This window comes from Lactuca sativa, chromosome 5, assembly GCF_002870075.4.
Source record: "Lactuca sativa cultivar Salinas chromosome 5, Lsat_Salinas_v11, whole genome shotgun sequence".
NCBI lineage: Eukaryota > Viridiplantae > Streptophyta > Magnoliopsida > Asterales > Asteraceae > Lactuca > Lactuca sativa.
This window is the reverse complement of record NC_056627.2, coordinates 83393980-83414178: the sequence shown is the minus strand read 5'-3', so window position 1 is coordinate 83414178 and position 20199 is coordinate 83393980.

Here is a 20199-nt window from a genome sequence, read left to right as displayed (position 1 = left end):
CTTGTTTCAATGACTTAAATATAATTTTGGTTTCACTATAAGATTTGAATGAGATTTCGCAATATCAATACATCACAATGATAAATTGACAATCATGGCTGAATAGTGTGGTTGGGTTGAGGCAATATTGTTCTGTGCGGGAGCCAACAAACCAGGGAACAATCCAAACATAAGTTAAAGTCCAGGAAGGCAAATCAGACATATGTTGTGGGCTCGGGAGCAATCTAGACATGAGTTGTGGGCGGGGAGGGCAATCCAGACTTATGATGTGGGCTTAGGGGTAATCCGGTTTGATGGATGTGGACTTTGAGGGAACTCACTAAGCTTTGGCTTAGATATTGATTTTATGGTTTCAGGTACATTAGAGGACATGAGAAACATAAAAGCATGATTAAGAACATCATCCTGGATATTTATTTGACTTATGATTTTGGGATACTCTGACTCATACTTATGGTTTTGGAAACTATGTATTGTGTGAATTATGGATTTTGAGATGGTTTTAAAAATAAAAATTTTGTCATGATTTTAGGGATGTTACAAGTTGGTATCATAGCCCTGGTTAGAGAGAATTGGATGAACACTTGTGTGATTCCAAACTCAAACTAAGGATCAGCAAAATGTTTTTCAAAATTTAACCATAAAAGAAACAACAAGAAGGATGCGATGTGTACAATCATCCGAAGCCAAGAAAAGTGATTCACCGTGTTACCCATACTTGTATTGCGTATTGATGATATGATAGAGTTGCATGCTAGTTGTAGGCTAGAATCAACATTTCATCTCCAAAAATCAGGAATAAAGGAGATAGTAACTTCATTCGATAATATGTTGAGAGTAATCAAGGTTGTGGACTTGACATCCCTTCTCTATTGTTGTTTGTACAACTACTCTCCACCATTCCATCATTATAAATTTTGTTTTTAATCAGACAATTCTTTTGAGATTCAATTTTATATAACTCCATGTAAACATCTTTAATAGCCACATTTTAATGCCATTTATCATTCTAGAATAGTGGATTGTCTGATGCACCAACTCTTCTCTCTATGAAGTTACCAATAGAAATGTTCCAATCCATAGGATCACTATTAATTTTTAGAATAGATAACCAAGTCCCCGAGAGACCACATTTAGCTAACAACTTACCATTAATTCCAGAAATGTGATGTAGAGAACCATTTAACTAAAAGAGTTATATTTAAGGATCAGAGACTCCCAATAACCATACATCTTTTATTATTTGGTTTCACCAAAGAATTCCAAGATATCCAATGATTTTTTTTTCTCTTTTTGTAACATTCGGATCCCGAGGTACTTTGCATTTTGAAAATATTGGCATTTTATAGAATCGCCACGACGTGGTGGGGAGGCACCATGACATGGCAAGTCAAGATTTTTCCGCGTGTTTTATTTAAGCCACCACGACATTGGTTGAGAAGCTTTGAACCGATTACTACTATTGGTAGGGCAAGAGCAGTAGTGAACCATCTATCCAGAGTTTGGGTGACGACTTAATTGCATAACTTTTTTCAGATGTTGGTATTGTCGAAAGGATTTAATTGCACTTAGTTAGAGATGTTTTGCGTGCATCGATTTTTTGGTAAGTGCGTAGTTGAATTGGTGATTCGTCCGTTCTGGTCAAGGGTTATAGTTCTTTGTCATGAGCTGAAGTGGCTTAGGGATGCGGAGTTGTATTATGCAAAGTACTTGGGATTATTGAGCTCGTTGAGATTTCAGAATCATTCATATGGTTTTGGAATGTATTTGATAACTAAGATTGATAAGTAATGGAATGTCATTTCTTGTAAGCTCTGGTTGTCAACGGTTTGAATAGTAAGGCTGTGAGATGGATTGGAAATCCATCAAACTTTGTAGATTGGAAGAGCTTAGTCGAATCCAAGTAAAGGAGAAATTTTGGTTTAAGGATTGCACAAGAATGGATATGCATGTCTCATAACGTATCAGTAGTGACACATGGTGGATATCTCATCAAGAACAAGTTAAGGGATTGTGTTAGAGCCTCTCTGCCTGTTCTTGTCTGATAAAGGCTTTGGGGTTCAAAGCATAACCCAAATACCTGATTAGGGTATAGCCGAATGTTGGTTCGAATCATGATGATTATGGTTTTTATGGTAGATAGACGATAAGACCATGGGTTGGGTTCATGGCAGTATGGAAGTGTTGTAAGACTACGGGCAGCCGTAGCATTCACAAGGTTATTAGGTAGTTATGGAAGTGTTGTAAAGCTACGGGGAAGCCGTAGCATTCACAAGGTTGGTAGGTTGATATGGGAGTGTTGTAAGACTATGAGGTAGTTGCAACATACATAAAGATGACAGGTTATCGGGGAAGTGTTGTAAGTCTGCGATGTAGTCATAGCATTCACTAGAATGATGTAGGCCATTGTAGGGGCGATCATTGGCTGAAGAGGGATCAACACATGTCTGGGTTGAGGTGGACAATATTGATGAAATACCACTCCTTGATTAGTGTAAGGATCGTTAGATCTGAGGAAATATGGGGCCTGTAAAACACTCGATTGGGTGAGACCCATGGGCGAGGCCCGTTGGAGTGTATAGATTGGCTGAAACCCGTGGGCGAGGCCTGTTTGGTTATGATAGCATGGATGAGACCCGGTGAAAATTGGATGGAATAAGGTATTGGATTGTGTCTAGAATGGGATGACTCTATGGTTAGTGATTGGCATCCGTGTTGTGGTTAAGCTAAGGTAGCCCTTATTAGTTAGACTCTTAGTCAGAGCCTTGTAGTGGGACCAAGTGTGAGACTGTCAATCTCCTCTGTGGATTGGGGATTTTATATCTCTGTTTAGTGGAAGGTCATCAGGGAATCAGAAGGTTTCGGATAGGATTTAAGTGTGAGTCTTTGGATTTCTGGATGTGAGTTATGTTTCAGGTTGACACAAGGGATTGGGACATGCGTTAGTAGTCGCCTCTGTTTATATGAAAAATCTTTCCAATAGCAACGTATGGTTAGGATTCTGCCTGTCAGGAGTGTCAGCTAGATGATTTAGGATCGAAAGGATGTCTTTAAGATCAAATTGCAGAGAGATGATCTATTGATTGTGTTTTAGAATGGTTCTTACTATGAGGAGGTCAGGTAAAGTTTTGGGGGTTTCAAACTTATAGCAGTGAAGTACTGGTTTTTCCGTATTGAATAAGTTAGTGGATCAATAATTCGTTCTCCATCAGGGCGTATGAGTACTGTTATGATTGGGTTTTGATGGTAGTATTGGAAGGTTGATTTGAGTATGAATTAAGTTTTCGTCGAAGCATGGTTCAAGAGGAATCAGACATATCATCTGAATTCCTGGAAGATAGTAAGGATTGATTTCGAGGACAAAATCTAATCGAAGTGGGGGAGAGTTGTAACACCCTATTTTGAGTCGTTCCATAGTTCGGGGCCGTGAACCAACGATCAATTATCATAAGGCTTCTGGCCTTGGGGTAGGAGAGGTTTAGAACCCTTTGGATGTGGGTAATGTAGATCATGTGATCCAAGAGTTTGGTTTGTGCTTTGGATCCTAAGGGTATAATAGGAAAAATGGTGTTTCAGACTTCTTTTATGAATTAAGGATTTTAGTTCGTTGTGTTTTAAGTTAAAAGTAATTTGACAGGGTTTTAGAGCTCCTCAATACCTTTCTGTGGATATAAAGATCGTTGAAATTGGAGTTGAAATGAAGAATTTATGAGCGCTTGAAGTTAGAATGGTTTTGGGTTAAGCCGCATACGCTGGGCGTACGAGGAAGTACATTGGGTGTACTATGGAAATATTTATTTAAGAATAAAATCTATTAAGTGAGATCTTGAGGTGGAGTGTGGATCTTGCCATAATATTTGACACAAACAACCACCCCATGCCCATTCCTTTGACCAGCTATTGTACTCCCCACCACTCCTAGTCACCTCATGGCACTACCCCACTCATTTCTCAGCAAACCCACATCCAAATAAGCTAGAAAACCCTCTCTCACACTCTTCACTTCACTCATTTTCCTCATTTCCACCAAGTATCAAACACCACTTTTCTCTTAAATCCTCTCACTCAAATTCGAGATTTAAGGGCTGATCATCAAGTTTTCTCTCATTTTTGGTAAGTTTCATCACCCTCCTTATGGTTATTACATTCCCTCTTACTCTAATCATAAATATTTTACACAAACATCATCACATTCATGTTAGATCTTCGAATATTCAAGTGATCCTTCAAGTGTTCTTGAGTTGAACACTTTTCATCTTCAACATTCACCCACTGAAATCATATAAGGTGAGTTCATACCCCTATCTTTTCATGTTTTTCATAAGTTTTAAGGGGGGGGGGGGGGGATACAAGTTAAAACACCAAGAACACAACTAAACTCATTTAACAGCCTTTATTACAAAAGTTCAACTCCATTCACGGACTGTTTTGGGAAACTTAAACATTTTAGTTTTCAAAATTGTTTTTGGTACAAGTAGTTCCAGTTCTTAGGTTTAAAATGACTACTTGCACATCTCCACACGATTTTTATACAATTTATGGTGATTTTACAAAACTACCTATCATTTCAAGAGCAAATCTGGACCAGTTTGTGATTATGGACTTTTTCACACAAGTTGGAGGTCATTAAAATTCATAATAAAAATTATGAACAAACTAGACTCATTTCCAAAACTCTCAGAATTTACGGATTCTGATTTGGAACTTTGATGATTTTTCTATAAATTTTCTAAGAACAGTAAAAGAAAATGTTAACAACAGAAAAATGCTATCAATTTCATTTCACCTTGTAACATGTTGAGCAAGGTGTATATCTTTATGTGAATGTATGTTTTTGCAAATAGATGACATTTTGTCTTAGTATATAGTTATACATCAGAAAACAAATGGTGTTTTACCTACAAAGGTATGGTAATTAATTAGTTGTTATATTGCATGTTGCTTCACTTTAGTAAAAGGTATATATACATATCGGTAAAAAAGGGTTTTTACCTTCACAAATACAGCAGTTAACCATAATAAACAAAGTTATAACTATTATATTTAAACATTTTGATAAACTATAATAGGTATGGTTTATGTTTCCATTAACACAACAAACATATTTCAGAATGTTTTATTCCCACAGAAAAAGGTTTTACACTCACGCATACCACACGTAAACTTATTAACTTAAATTGTGAGACATTCTTCTCAGTACTCCTAGAGTACGGGTTAAAATTCCTGGTAGTTATAACCAAAGTCTCTTGTAGGGATTGTACTCTGATAACTATTTTTACTTTGATATACTTTTGAATGGTTGAAAAGGATAAATGGTCGTTATGGTTGAATTAAAATTGAAATTTTACCTTATGATTTTCGGGTCCTTACACTTTAGGTGTAGATTATGCTACACTAGGTGCAGCTATAGCAGACCAAAACACTAAACCTAAGGTTTTGAGCTGTATTTAAGGCCTCTAACTTCTAGGGATCATTCCCATGACAACCTCGATCACGTCATATCATTCCTTTAAACCCTAGCCTTTATTTGTGAGTCTTGGAGCTTTTAGATAGTTTTGTGTGCTCTTTGAAGGAAGACGATATTTGTAGAACCAAATAGGAATCTTCAAGCTGTGTAGATCTGGGATTTGAAGCAACATCTATCTCTGTAAGGTATAAAGCTTCCATCTTTGTTAGGATTAGATCATCCTTAAAAGATCGATTAGATTCAAGACAATTAAAAGAAGAACACAATAATGATTCAAAGTATGTCAAATGATTAAACGTTATGCCTCAGAAGAACTCTATGAAGAATTGCTACTATAGAGGTGTGATTAGGGTTACAGCGTAATAATCGGAGTTAACAAAAATATGTTGCATGCATGCATCTTAAATACTCTAACCCTAGAAATAAATATGAGTGGAGAGGCCCAACTCGTTAATACAAAAGACTAAACTAAAAGCCCAGTGACGTAGCATCTAATACCCAACAATCTTCCCCTTTGCGTCAATTGAGGCCCGAACTCATTAGCCTTGAATTCGCTTTTTCACTTCGTAACCTTTTGGAATGATGCCATACATCGTCTGTTGGATTTGTATGTACCACAAAATCATATCTTAGAAGCACTTGAGGACTTCTTTACCAGGTCCAATATAAACTAAAGAAAGGATGTAGTTTACAGATGCTTGTCAGAAAGGAAGAAACATTCCTTGCAAAAGTCAACACCAGATCGCTCCCTAGCTTGATACACAACATACCGTTCCTTACGGTAAATCTTCGCAGTCTGCAGCTTTTCAAAATCCTTTGGATATTCCTTACAAACAACACAAGGCTTCTTTCATAACACTACTTCTACCTCAACATCCATTTCCTCATTCTCTTGAATGTAAGACCTTATCATTAACTAGAGGTGAGACATGATAGGTTCGTATTTCAGTTTATCTTTCAACAACATGTTGTAAAGAACGAGCCATTCATTAGGGTTAAGACAAGGTAAGTCTGCGAGTGTGAATTCGTAGCACTGGCTGGCTGATCCGCTTGCCACTTTGAACTTCGCGTTGGGAAATCCATCAGTCTTGATTGGTCCTGTAACCTTGACAACAGTTATTTTTCTTAACGGCCATGTTTCGTATTGTGGCTTCATATGCTTAAGATAAAAAGAGAATAGCATGTGATCAACCCCTCTATCAGTGAGTGGAACATTCACAACCTTCATAAAAGCACGAAACCTGAAAGCCTTTGGATTATTGGTAGATCCAATTGCGAATCTTGTGTATTTTGAAGATCAAACGACACAATTGTCTCTAACTAATATTCGATGGGTAAATCGACAAAATCATTCTGGATTCGCTTCAAGGTCCATTTGGGAAATAAAAGCTTCTTGATTTGAAGAGTGGTCTGAGCCTCTTTCTCAACTCTTTCTTTTTCTTCAGCCTCTGGGATGATTCGCTGGTGCTCATCCATTTTAACTTCACGAGCCTTTCGCCTTTTAAGCTCATTTTCATCCAGCTCTTCTTCGTCTTGACAATTATCGATGATGGGTTCGTTACTGAACAATGTTTCCTTGCCCTTAGGTTCTTGCTTGACAACAGGTTTAACTGGAGCAATAGGTTTAACCGGAGCTTTGGGATCTTCTTTTCCTTTTCCTAACCCACCATACACACCTTCTCCCCCTTGTTCCTGATTAAAGCTTTGATCCGAAACACCTTCTAACCTGTGAAGCATGGCAAAAACGGGCCTCACTTTCTCTTGCAGATGCTTTCAGACTGTGATGGTGAGCATTGGGTCCCTGGTCTCAAGGATATCGGAGAGCATGTCTGTAACATCCGAAATACAGTTTCGCATGACAACTCTCTCAGATAAAAAATCATTGACCTGTTTCTCTGAAGCTTTTAGTTTCACACTTAACACCTTTACTTCTTCTGTCTTGATGGCAAGAGAATCCTTGATGTTACTCTCCTTTGCCAGTTCATCTTGAAGCTTGGAAATTTAAAAGGAGATAGAGGTTTGAAATGCTTCATGGTCAGTTTTCAGACCAGTACGAATCTCTTGCAATTTTGTTTTCTTAGATTTGAAGAGAGAACCCAAACTCTTTATAGCTTCATTGGCTGCAGTGGTTTTGGAGTTGAAGGTTGTCTGGAAATTCTCCATGAAGGTAGTATTGTCAGAAATTAGTTTATCGACTTTTTTCAGTCGTAGTCTTGCAAACTTCAGCAGAATCAGCAACCGCCTTATTCATCTTTATAACATTAGCATAATGCTCCTTCGTGATTATGTGAAAGAGAGACTCAACTGCTGCTTTAGAGTATGCGTCAGAAGACGAATCTTTGGAAGTGAGAAGCTGTTGATCAATATTTTCATGGAGGGACTGAAGTTGCCCTTTCGAAACAGTCACATTATGTAACACCCATAAAAATTCAAGCCAATTTAAACTTTTAAAACATTTCAAATCCATTAAAAAATACAACTTGTTATCAAAATATATCATATCAGAGTATCCCATAAACAAATTCATAAAAAGTGAGGAGCTGTACGATCGTGCCTTTACCTTGCCCTGATCTCCTGAAGTACCTGAAACAATAAACTGAAACTGTAAGCCCGAAAGCTTAGTGAGTTCCCCCAAAATACCGATACACGTACACTCCACATGACCATGTCAGCAACATCATAACATAACAAACTGAACAGAATGCAACGGGTCCACAACTTTACATACTGGATTACCCCCTAGGCCCACAGTGTGAGTCTGGATTGCCTTGCGGGCCCACAGCTCACATCTGGCTTGACATCGAGCCCACAATATGATTCTCCCTTAGCTCGTAACTGGAATGCTCTCGGGTCTGGTGGTTACCGCACGAAGGAGTCCCAAATCAACCCATCCCACATAGCATATCAACATATAGCATAACCACTGAGCATGCAGATAATGATATAACACAGGTAGTCGTACGGATCTACCTAACTGGCATAACCACTGAGCTTGCAGATAATCATATAGCAACACAGGTAGTCCTACAAATCTACCTAACTGGCATAACCACTGAGCATGCAACATTAATTTCATAATCAACATACTAACATTGCTAGGTTAACATATTCAATGGTCCGGCCTTGGTGCCTTAGACCCCTTAGTATATTGAGGACAACTCACCTTCCAAAATGCTGACTCGGTAAATAAACTCCAACTCTCGGATCACTGCCACAAACTCCACCACCTATTATCGTAGTATAACCATACTCATAAGTTCCTAACTCTTCAAGGTTCCCCATAAGTCAACTAGCCAACCCTTGGTCCAAGTCAAAGTCAATATTCAAGGTCAACAGTCCATGTTGACCCTTACTCGTCGAGTACCCTCGGCTACTCGCCGAGTTCCTCGAGATACTCGTTCACTCGCTGAGTCTCCGGAGTGACTCGTTGAGTTCCTGAGGTTCGCGATCTAACCCTAAGGCCACTCATCAAGTTTCGTACTTGCAACTCGACAGGTTCACATGCATTCATCAATTTGGGGAAACAATAACCGACTCGCCAAATTGTACATCCAACTCGTCGGGTCTACGGTAATCTTCATCGGACTCGTCAAGTTGTTCATCCAACTCGACGAGTTCAATGCCTATCTTCATATGAGTCGCCGAGTCCCTTCAGCCCTTTAACCATGCAGAAACGTTTTAAGCCATGCCCAGGCCCCAAATTGCAGATCCAACTTCCTTAGGCATGCTTATCACGTAAAGTTACAAACTTTACGTGCATGCAAGGCTTTAAGACCCTAAAATAGAACAACTAATCTTGCAATGAAGTCACCTCCTTGGGGGAAGGCTCATACTAGACAAAGCTGATGGATTTATGAATCTAGAAGCCAAGGGGAGTCTAGATCTAAAGTTACAACTTCAGATCTTGGCTTAAACACAAGAACCCTTTCCTAAACTCATGCAAAAAAGGGTTTAGGAGAAAATGAGCCAAGGGAAAAACGATCTAATACCTTCAAGAGAGCCCTTTCTGATGCAGAACTTAAAACCCTCAAACTCTTGTTTAAACTAGCTTGCTTCCTAAGTGATTCCTTCAACCAAAACTCCCCTCCAAGCTTAAACCTCCAAAGAATACACACACATACACACACTCGAGTTAGGGCCTTTCTGGACTCTCAATGGACTGTAGAGAGGCTAAATGAGGCTTGTGCTTCTTTAAATAGGGTGCAAAACCCTGAGATTTAGGGTTTCATCTGCCAGCTCCTACTCGTCGAGTCCCTTCTTGGGCTCGGCGAGTAGGTCACTAAAACATGTGGACCAACCCGCTGCTACTTGACGAGCAGGGCAACCAACTTGTCGAGTAGACCCAAAGACTAAAAAGATTCAACATAACTCAATACCTGAGAATCGGGGCGCTACACATTATCGTCACTCTCAGTCCGTATTTGGAAAGGACTGTAAGTGAATCCCCTAAGATCTTTGTCTTCAGCATCATCAAAGATCATATCTAGGTCATCTCGGTTAAGAGGGAAATAGGAGGGGTGACATGGGTTGAGAGACCTGATGTTTTAACCCCGTATCAGATACGTTGACTGAAACAAGTGGTGTTGTAGAGGTGGTAGGGGGAACTGTAGAATCAATGAACATTGGGGTAGAAATAAGAATGCTAGTTTGTGGTTGTGAAGAAACTGGTGGAAGGTATGGTGTAATGGTAATTAGGATAAAGGTAGGTTGAGGTGAAGGAAGAGGAGAAGGAACTGAATCATTAACAGGTTGAGTTACCTCAAGATTTGATGTCTCTTCTTTGTTGTGAATGTGTATATCCTCGTTGCGAACGCTATCATCCTCGTTGCGAGTATTATCATTCTCCTCGACATGAATTTCTGACTGAGTATCAGACTCTGAACCTTCGCTTGCACTTGGAGTGGGGGCCTTTCTCTTGTGAGCTGCCTGCTTTCGCCTTTTGGGATTTGCTATAGAAGGAGCAATTTTCGCCTTTTGCTTTTTTGGAGTGACAACTGGCTTAGAAGGACCCTCTTTCATTTTCTTTTGCTTACCTCCCTTTTTCACCTTGTCAGCTTTGTCAATTGTGGTGCGCATCCTAGGAGTAGTGGTGCGAGCTATTGAAGATGGAAGCTTTTTGTACTCCTCCGGAATTTTACTTGTTGTTGGCACGCATCGAAACATTGTCTCCGGAATAGAGTCGACAAAGGGAATCTTCGAGTTATCATCAATACGATCTTGGTTGTATGAAAAGTGGAAATCGAGGACATGAGGGAATCTCGCGTCATGGGGATTTGGTGTCTTTCAATTGGTCGTTGAACAAGGATAGTCCAAAACCGAGCACAGGAAATCTCACTGTGTTGCGTCATGGAATGAGTACTTTGCACAAGCTAAGCCCATAGAACGGCGCCCTAATCAAGATTGATGCCATGGTAAAGACCATACATAGGGGTCATAAACAGACCATTTCACTGAGGAGGCAAGTTGGGTTTTCTGAATTTTGAGATAGAAGGAATGAGATCTTTATACCCTATCTCATAGAACATCTCCACAATAGTTGCGATGGAGATTGAGTCTTGATTCACCATAGATTCATCGTATGTAAGCCCTAACTGAGAACATAACCTTGACTTGGTGATAGAAGTCTTCTTGTCAGAGTTTTCAAATGTGATGTGTTCTTCTTCCTTGATGTATGATGCTGAGGAATAGGCCTTCGAGAGTAGGAACATTGGGACGCACTCAGCCTTAGTTAAGGTAGTGACCAGTGGGGAGTACTTCAAGCATTCAATTATTGGTAACATGAAAGAATCGTACTTGAAGGGAGAAAAATCAAGAATCAAGTATTGATTCTGTTTGATGGCAAGTAGTGACGAGTTATAAAACCAAAAACCGGACCGAAACCAGAATCAAACCGGAACCGGAACCGGTATAACCGGAAAAATGCTTAAACGGTCTGGGTATTAGGTTCCAAAATTACTCTTATCCGGGTTCTGGGTATTTCGGGTATGGGTCCAACGGGTCCGGGTTATCCGGGTTTTTTGAACCGGATATGTTTAAAAAACCGAAACCGGATTTAGTGGGTCAAGGAACCGGTATAGGGTAAAAGAACTGGAACTAAGGGTTATCTATTGTGATCGACGTTCGACAACTCTCTTCTCTCTTGCTTGACGACTCTCTTTTCTCTGCTCGACATTGAAAGGACCCTCATCTGTTTGTGATAATCATCAAATAAATTCAATCTCGTTTTTTTTGCCATTCTCTATGATCTACGACAACAACTCGTTTTTTGGCCCTTATATGTGATCGATGACAACAACAATTCCTCTCTGTGATCAACAATGGTTGACAATTGGATAATTACCAATGAAGATACACAAGTAAGTGTCAAGAATTTTGATTTCATGTCTTGTGAAGATACACAACTCATTTTTTTTGCCCGACACTGTGATCGTCAATGGTAGACATTCAAATATTATGTTATGTAATGGAATCAACTATTGTGATATTTGTGTTTCAATTGTAGCTCTGGAATCTTAAATGTTAAAAGGGCAAATGGTTATCTCATCCCATTCAAATGAATTAAGTTCCAATCTTGATTTTGTGCACAAAAGTTACAGTTTGACCTTTTTGGTCAAACAGTTTGATTTTGAAAGTCAAAATGCAACTTTTCTTTCTTGAAACTTTAGAATAGAAGAAAAGGTATAAGAAACACGTGACATATGCTTATTAATGGCTTTTTGTTAATGCATAATTCCACATTATACCCCTAACATTTTTCATAAAGACTTGATAATCAAAGGATAGAATTGTCATTTGTCATTTTAAATTCATTAAGAGAGATGAAGAATGAGTCATCACTGTGTAAATAATCATATATTGTTTATGTTTTAGTTAGATGAAGAATCAGCTTATAAGTCAACAGAAAAAGGGCAATTGAAGTTTTTTTTATATATTTGTATATTATAACATATTACAATTTTAAAGTATATTTATTTGGTTCTTGTTATATCAGCTTACTTGAATACAAATTTTCTATTGTAGCAATTGGTGGCTAACTTTAATAGTTTTTTTATATGGATAATGACATGAAATAATAGCTTAAGAAAATTTAAGATTTGTTTAACCTACATGACTGTTTTGAAGTGGTTTTACCATTCAAGCTTCATTTTTGTTATATTTAATTGAAACATGGTAAACTATAACATGTTTTATGTGTTTGACTAATCACATGACAATATATTTGAAACATTTTCTTCAATGCAAATAAGAGTAAGGGTATTTTTGGAAGTTTTCTTATTCCGGTTCCAATGTTCAAATTTCGGTTCCAACCGGTTCCATACCCACTTTACCTAATCCAATAACCGGAACCGAACCGGAACTGGTTCCCGTATATCGGTCCGGTTATCGGGTCTTATAATTCGTCAATTCCGGGTTTCGGGTTTTCCGGGTCCGGGTCCAACGGTCCGGGTTTGGATCCACTTTCATCCCTAGTGACAAGTGAGCGGTCTGATCATGAACTGAGGAAGAAACAACCATTGTTGTAGGTTGATGAAGAAGAAGAACAATAAATAGAAATCGTCATTAGGGTTGTTGATAGAATTGGTAGAGGTAAAAAGTAATCGTTGTAGATGAAAATTCCTTATATACGATTACGCAAGAGAGAGAATTTGAAGCGTTGATTGACCGATTTCCTCTAAAACGATGCTTGGAAAAGCGCGATTTGATAATTGTAGCCCTGATAAAGGTGTCAGGCGGCGTGATAAAAAGAAGTGTTTTAAATTCCACGCGCCTAAATTTCGAAATTTTATCCACCACAAGCTGCATCATCATTATCTTGTTCTCGTCCTTTTGATCTCCAATCTTTTCAGTAAATACTCATACGTCCTTTCGCATTTGAGACACATGGTAACTGGTGTGTATGAAACCGAACATCATTGAATCTGCGAAACTGAAAATGCCATAAGTACCTCAAATAAGACTTTAGGAAAATCAGAGAGATTTTCATGCAAGAGTGTGCCAAAGAAAGAGAAATAAAGCAAGATATATCTGTAGGATTTTAGTGATGTATAAATGAAGACACGAAACTGTGGATCCCAGGCAAAGATCTCTTCCTTCAAAGTCAATAGAGACTAAGAAGTGTCTATATGGTTTCCCATTGAAATATGATCAAATGTTTAATAAGAAACATTAAAAGGCATCTTTTAATTAGGCTTAATGGGCGGTTAAATCTCCAACCAAACAACAAACTTGATATAAGTACGAATGTGGGTTAAAGTACTTGTGTGACCAGTGTAGTCAGTTTAAACGAGTAGGTTTGGAATTATTTTAGTCACTTTGATAAATTTAGAAATATCAAAACATGAAACTGGATCTAATGGGAAGAAATGTCTTAGGATTAGAGCATTTCATTAAGATCTCGCATAAGAGAAAGAGATTCCTTGGTAGAAACCACGAAAGTGGACATTTGTTAATTCCATGGTGAAAATCCTTAACATTTAATTGTTCACCGTCAATTCAGTTAAGTGTGTTGGATTTTGGGTTTCAATCAGTTTGTGGTAGTACGAAACTATGATCATTAATACAGATTTGGTGCAACCATAAACCTCAGTGTTAGTATCTGAGAGTCTCAAGGATTGCAATCATGGATGCGAAAGTGATGGAGAAAAATAGAGATGGTTCAAGAAGAACAAAGGTACCTCTGCTATATGAAAGTGACTAAGCAGATAACTCTTAACTCAAAGTGAGAAGAGTAAGGTAGCTCATGATTGATGTGAATTTAACAGCCTAGTTGGGAAGAAACGAATGGTAGATTCGATTCATTAAGGCTTTACATCGAGTCCATTGAGGCTTTGGACTAGATACAGAAGCATGCTTCTAGGGACACTTAGCTAATTCATAGAGAAAGAAACTTATACCTGCCCCATAACACGAATTGAGAGATGTAATAAACATGATCCTTCGTGATCTTTGTATGTGTCTAAGATATTTTTGGTGTTTTAAGATTTATGAAAATAAGAGACATAAAAGAAACACAAACAAAATAACTTTGTAATCTTGAAATTTTATGAAAGAGAAATAAAAAGAGAGGAAAAATATTTTTGAAATTTATATAGAATAAAATTTGAAGACATAATATATAGAGGAAAACAAAATAATGCCAAACAAAACAATTTTTTTTTATGCGAATTAGGGCGAACGTTCGTGTCAATTCGTGTCCCAGAAAAGTCGGAAACGAATTAGAACGAGCGCTCGTGCCAATTCGCATGACAAAAATAAAAGTGAAAGCGAGCATTTAAATTTTTTTTGATTTGAATTGGAGAGAACGTTCGTTTCAATTCGTGTCCCGAAAAAATAGGAAATGAATTAGAACGAGAGTTCGTGCCAATTCGTGTAACAAAAAAACCAAAGAGTTACCAAATGATTTTTGAATTTTTGAAGTTTTCTTGAAAAACAAACAAAACAAAAGAAAATCATTACACATAAAGAACAAAATGATATTGGTAAAACTAAACAACAAATGAATAGTGGACATGAGTCACTGTGAGCGTACGCATCGATTCACATCGACAACTTTATTAAAACAAAGTTGGTTTTGGTACCGATTTAGCTTCCATCATTCCTAGGCCATAAAGAATTATGTTGAAGGTTGTCTCAGGTAAGGCTTTCATGAATATGTTAGCTAACTGATCAGAGGATCTTACGAAATGAATTTCAACATTGCCATCTTCTATATGATCATTGATGAAATGATACATCAGTTCTATGTGTTTCGTCTTCGAGTGTTACACTGGGTTGTGAAAAATGCGAATGGAAATTTCAGAGTCATGGTATAGTGGGATTCGTTTCATGGTTAAGCCATAGTCACAAAGATGGATTTGAATCCAAATGTCTTGAGATGTACAAGAAGCAGCAACTATATATTCAGCTTCAGCTGTTGACAAGGATACACACATTTGCTTCTTGGACTGTCAACTGACAAGTTTGCCATCGAGAAACTGGCATCCTCCAGTGGTGCTTTTTCTATCTAATCCACATCTCCCAAGGTCAGCATCTGAAAATGCTTGTACAAAGAAGCCATATTTTGTAACGCCCGTAGATCCGTGCTAGTCAAATTAGAGGCGATAAGTGTCGAAAATGACTTTTCGACAGAAGCTTATAAATAATTTGAACCAAGTTGTAGTATATGTCACTAGGTTTCCGTACATATAAAGAACACCGAAATCCGAGTTATAACGAAGAAGTTATGACCCGTCAAAGTTTCGCGACGGAACCGGCTCGATACCGGGAGGCGTAAATAGTGAATTTATGATAGAGCGAAATTGAGACTTGGTGCTCTAAACGAAAGTCGTAGAATATGTTAAACTAAGAACTTCGATAAAAAGAACGCCCAAATCTGACTTCGTATGAAGAAGTTATGATTTTTCGAAGTTTTGGATTAGTAGTGTACAGCCCGAAATTCGAATATTAGATCGAGCGATTTTTAGCCGACACAACCTGAATAAGAATCGAAGATCTCGTTAAGATTAGCATAACGAGAAAAAGATGGGAAAAAACGGACGTCGGATGAAGAAGTTATGAGGATTTAACGGACCAATCCTGTCCCGGCCTGTTAAAAATATAACTTTAAAAATAAAGTCAAAATTAGCCGACAGAGTCTAAACGAAAGTTGTAGAGTACGTCTCCACCTATGCGTGGATATAAAGAACGTAAAAAACGGAGTTTGTATGAACGAGTTACAAATTATAATAGCATATTTACGTATTAAAATAAAGTATAAATCATATATACACACATATATATATACATATGTATATATCATTAGAAAGGTATCGACGATGCGGTCATTATAAGACTAATGTTGAGTTCTTTCGACATTAGTTTAGTGCAAATATCGTTAAATCTATTTAAAATACTATTATAAAGGGGTGTTTAGTTGTTTATATAACTATAAGGTTATTAAGTAATTATGGATGGTAGTTTTTGTAAATTCAATTACTATAAATAAGAGGCTTCGGCTCTCATATTTCTTGCACCATTATCTTGATTCAAGAGTCTTTCTCTCCTTATCCGCCGAGCATTTCGGTCCCTCGTGATTCGAATTCTCTTTTTGTAGTTTTAGTATAGTAAGGTGAGCGCTAAAGCGTTGCACGAATCTTTCTTAGAAAGATTCAGCGACGAAGTTCTGCCCCTACAGAGCCCGACGCCTAGCTAAAATCCCCTTGTAAGTAAGTTATGCTTACCCTATTTTAAATATAGTTTATATTTAAAATTTGTATTGTTATTATAAATTTATAATAAATATTTGAGCTATTATTATGACTTATATAAGTTTCGTTATAATATCTTTTTAACTACTCGCGGTACGGAGAATCTGGTTTAAAGGGCCGCATAGGGTTGTTGGATTTCAGAAGTGCTATATGCCAAAATGGTCCTGCCCTCCGGTGTTTTATGCCTGGCCCCTGTCTGTACATAGTGGTTGGAAAGTATTGTTTAAACGCTTATATAATAATAATAATAAGACTAATAATTAGTCACGGTAAATATTAGACTAAAATCTAGTGGTAATAATACCAGGTTTCGTCGAAGGAAATTATTTTAAAGTAAACGAAGTGCTGTCCGATTACCGAGTCACCACCTTCTCAGGTGAGTGCATAGTCCCTTTCATCTTACACATAGATATGAAGTATTTTAATATAAATTACGTGCTGTGTGTGCATATTGTCTGAATACTTGTTGTCTATGCTGGGTGAAAGATTTTTATACATGTTTTAAATGATTTAAACTGTATATGTATTTTATATCTACAAAATGTGTTGGGTAAAACATGAGTAGATGAAATAGTTGTTTTATTATAACACGATGGGAGACATCAATGCTGTCAGTGATCCAGTCATCTAGTGGAGTATAGATGATGACCATGGCGATACTAGACGGTCCGGTGGAACACTAGTAAGCTCATAACCTGTAGGTGTTTTTGAACTAGGTGCTAATTAGGTATTTTGAACTGAGTGTGTTCACTACGTATCTTTGAACTGAGTCTGTTCACTAGGTATTTTGAACTAAGTGTGTTCACTAGTTACTTTTGAACTAAGTGTTTACCAGATGTTTTGGACAACGTGTTCACCAGTTGTAATCTATAAGCTTTGGTAACGATGGACTTCATGCCGATTCCTTAGGATAATCCTTAGGAATGAATGAACAAGAAATAGCTGATTCTTAGGGTAGATCCTTAAGAGTAAAGAAGATAATGGGGATGGTAATTGGGTTTAATTGCTTGATTGTTTAAACATAATAATTATATTATTGTGGGTTGAAAACCCTATGTAGTCACCAGATTTCCCAACCTGACCCACTCAGTTTATTTATATCACAGGTATTGATATGAAGTCACATTACACTGAGAGATTAAAGAGATGTAGATTACTAGTGTAAATAAATGTAAGTTCTGTTTATGCTTATGTTTATGTATTGACAATGACATCCCAAATGTTTTAAAATGAATAAAATACATTTCTTCAAAAATGTTTTAGTAACGTATTTATCGTGTTTTTCTGGGAACAAATTCCGCAACATTTTTATGAAAAGAAGTACTCTGACTTTTATAAAGCATAAACAAAATCGGTCTTTTCTGGCCGTAAAAATGGGGATGTCACATATTTCGCAGGATACCATATGCCAAGTGATGACGTTCGTTTGAAGTATTTGAAAATGTTCTTGATGGCCACCATGTGAGGTTCGCAAGGATTTGCTTGAAAACTAGCACAATAACAAATGGAAAACATAATATCTGGTCTACTAGCTGTTTGAGACATCAATGATCCTATCATTTGACGATAAAGGGTCATATCAACAACTGTTTTTCAATAGATGGAGTCAGTTTCGTTCCGAATGCCATTGGAACCTTCACTTTAGAGTCTCCTACCATGCCTGTCACACCCCAAAACCAAGAACGGTGGAAATGTTCCGGGGTGGAGGACGTCATGTGAAGTATCATAATAGTGTAAAGTAGTAAACAAGCAACAACATCATCCATTGCATTAAAAGTAAAGTTCTAATACATGTGTGTTCTTTCATAATGTACAACAATAAAATGAATAATCAAAATAAGACGAGTCTTGTCTGTGCTCCCTCTTCTCATAGCCTGGCCATCGTACCTGTCTAACTGATGACCTGAGAATACAAGTTATTTTGAAAGCGAGTATCAGCCTAAAGCTGGTGAATTCATAAGTATTTAAGTGTCATTGTCTTGTTTTGGAAAGCTGTTATGAATGCCTTGTAAATCTTTAAATGAAACAATTGATATAAGTTTGAAAACCCTAGAAAATCCCTTATTTCCTACTAGTATGAAATGCAGTCTTCTACCAAGACTCGAATGTTTTGCTATGATAATGATAGTTTTTCCTTCTTTTTGACTATTACAAACAGTACTTAGTCTAACTCATCGATTACGTGAATGTATCACAAAGTAAAGTAAATAGGAAACGAATATAATAGTCTTCTACCAAGACCCGAATGTTCTATTATAAAAATGATAGTTTTTCCTTTCTATTGACTAGTACTAAAAGTACTTAGTCTAACTCCTCATTTATGTGAATGTATCACAAAATAAAGTAATAGGAAAATGTACTAAAGTAATTGTTATCCTTTGGTACTAGGACTAACACGACATCGCGGAAAGCGAAATGTATAACCTAATGAACATCCGAAGATTGTTCAATTGTCCTCTGTAGCTACAGCAAGGGGAGGAAGGGTTAGTCCCGTAATCGATTCCCTAATATAAGTATTAACTGTAAGCATCGGTAGATGTTCATCAACCTCTGTAGCGAATAGTAGGCTCGAGGAATGGTTAGTCCCGTAACTGTATTCTAATATAAGTAATAACCGTAGGCATCCGTAGATGTTCATCAACCACTGGTGCTAATCAGCTGGGCTTCGGAATGGTTAGTCCCGTCTAGATATCCCGTTGAACTAGGATAGGCAGGATAATTTACACAGAAGGTACTAATAAATCATCCTCGTAACTCTAGGTACAAGCATCCATGTAAGTGTATACAGGAAAATGTATCTATGTAATGGTACTCATGTAAGGCATTCATGTAAGTTTATTCATGTAAGCGTACTCATGTATCATGTAAGCATATGTAAACATACTCATGTATCATGTAAGCATATGTAAATGTACTCGTGTATCATGTAATGTACTGGTATGGACTCATGAATGAACTGACTCTTGTGTGATTCCTTGTAATAGGAATAATGTTGTGTATCTTCTAACTATCCCTATAATAGTAACTGGAAGGTAATTGGTTGTTTAAGTAGGTTTATACACCCTTGCTACACAAGAGTGTGGGAAACTGAATGAAGGATGAAAACTATAACGTCAATACATATATAAGAACATAAGTGTATAGACATAGTTTTGTTCAAGAAGGTAAAAATGGTTTTGTAAGATATCTAAGAGTTTTGGACAATAATTAACAATGACTTGATGTCATTTTAATAAACATTTCAAAACTAATACTTTTGTTACCAAGGTATTTTAAGATAGAAAACCATTTCATGCATCACATTTTGAAGTATGTGAAATCTGCTGGATGAAAACACAGTTATAAAATACATATGAGTGAATTAATAACATACTGTTTTCTACTTGTATTCCCCCCCATTAAAGAATTTAAAATCATTTAAAACATTGATTTAGGGGTATGAACTCACCTGTAACAAGTGGATCGGATGCCTTCGGAAAGGAAAAG